General features: G+C 33.2%; 1 non-coding gene across 1 annotated transcript; it reads right to left on the reverse strand.

Moving 5' to 3' along the window:
- Nucleotides 1–1,515: 1,515 nt before the first annotated feature.
- Nucleotides 1,516–1,589, reverse strand: TRNAS-GCU (transfer RNA serine (anticodon GCU)). The gene has a single exon. It is a non-coding gene; the product is annotated as a tRNA-Ser (tRNA).
- Nucleotides 1,590–2,147: the final 558 nt, after the last annotated feature.

Consider the following 2,147-nt stretch of genomic DNA (forward strand, 5'->3'; position numbering starts at 1 on the left):
TAAGCTATTAGCACCAATAGTGCTCTTCTATTCTAAAATGCTCTCTGCCATATTTTTCTAATGGACGCTGAACGCGAATCGGTATTCATCTTTCGCTCGTCTTATAGATCTAAGTTTAAAAGTTTAAAGAATACTTGCATCCTACGCATTCCAGAATCAGTTCGAAACGAAACATAAACAAAAAATAATTAATTAAAATTTGCTGTTGCAAACAATGCAGATAAATAATGCCGTTAATACAAAAGTAAAAAGTTAAATCAAATTCGTTACCTAATGAAAATAAAGTAGCAATAAACTTTTTTTGGAAACAATAAAACTCAAAATTAAAAAATGCAAATAAAAAGTGGAAAAGAGCAGATGAAAATGTAGATTTTTATAAATTTTTGTTGTTTTTATCAGGAAGCATTAAAAATTCAACCGCGTTATTCAATCTTATTCTAGATAAAATTTTCAAATAAAGTTAAATTAATAGAGCAATGTTTTATTGCTCGCATCTTGAACAAATGCATAACTAACTGAAAGCAAGACACGCCCTTTGGTGTTCCATAATTTTAAACATATGTTAATATAATTAAGACACAATAACACGCCGAATAAATACCAATCCAGAAGAATAAATATGTTAATATGTTCATACCTCTGAGACACGTGATGAAGAAAAACGACGAACATGATAACTAAACAGAGACAAATATGAAAAAATGAGATTTGCTTTAATGATATTAGATTTAGAACAGTAAAGTTTTCTTTACTTCTTTACACAGGACATATTACCACCTTATTATTATTAGTTATTCCGAATTTAAATTTAATTATGCTTGATTAACAAATTTAGTTTCACTTTTATCGTTATAAAAGTACATGCGCCATTAGCGTTTTGCATAACAATTAAATATCAGGAATTAATTTTCAAACAGAACACTTTAGAAAGATGTATCTTAAGTATTTTACCAATTTTAAGACAGTAACTGGAAAAAGATTGCCATTCTGTCTTAGACACACAACACATTCATTGAGCCCCCAAATGACCTTCCTCGACCTTTACTGGATGAAAAATTAAAACGTGTGACTGACGTACAACAAAGAATTATCCGAGATATTTAATTTTAGAATTTCAAATAAAATTTATCGAGAACTTTGGATTGCGTACAAATTGCGGACAAAGATATTTAAATTTGTACATACCTAGAGATAAAATTATCAATTATCGCATTAGGAAAAGGTCTCTGATGCTAAAAGATTAAATGACGAGTATTGATTTCAATTGGTCTATACCAAATGTTCTGAAACGTTTTGAAGAATCCAAATCTTTTGAATAGAATTATAAGGTATTTCTCCCGCCTTCTAGCCTTCGTGGTGTAGTGGTTCTGCACGCTGGGCCGGTATTCCAGAGTTCCATGGTTCGATTCCCGGCGAAGGCGATTGCTCATTTTTCATCTTGCCTGCTTCCAAAAAAATGCCTAATGTCTCTATAGTGGTATTTTTGGAAGCCGGAGAGATTGAAAAATATGCAATCGCCTTCGCCGGGAATCGAACCACGGACCTCTGGAATAGCGGCCCAGCGTACAGAACCACTACACCACGAAGGCACGATAGGAAAGCAGGAGAAGTACCTTACATGCTGTTATGCTTCTTTTAAATACTTTTGTGATTTTGCTGTTGAATTGCAGGCGGCGTAAGTGCGAAAGAAACGATACTTAACAATAGAGCTAAAAGAGAATAGGAAAAAAAAATGGGGGTTAGCAAGAGTGAATGTAAGAGCAGACTGGTAGACTGTGAGCTCAGCGAAAGCATTAAAAAACTTAAATGAACAATTTTGGGCGATCGTTAAAATATCAAACTTGTTCACTTTTACCGCTCCATTGAGTCGGCGTATTTCAACTCAAAATGTTAAATTATGTAAAGAATTGTATGGAAACAGCTAGGATTATATAAAACTTAGGAATTTTATGGAACTATTAATGTTATTCCAATATGACAAAGCCACTGCGACTTTCCGCCTAAGAGAAGAGATACCATCCTGGAGGACATTCTAAGTGAATCTCACTCGTATTCACATTCATATACAGTGGTGGCCAAAATTGTGGACACTTTTGGAAATGTTTATGTTTTTGAACTTTGTATGCTTATAGAAAACGTTACGTTTC

Source organism: Stegodyphus dumicola, chromosome 5 (genome assembly GCF_044657685.1).
Source record: "Stegodyphus dumicola isolate Sdum_Otavi_A_Nest chromosome 5, ASM4465768v1".
Classification (NCBI taxonomy): domain Eukaryota; kingdom Metazoa; phylum Arthropoda; class Arachnida; order Araneae; family Eresidae; genus Stegodyphus; species Stegodyphus dumicola.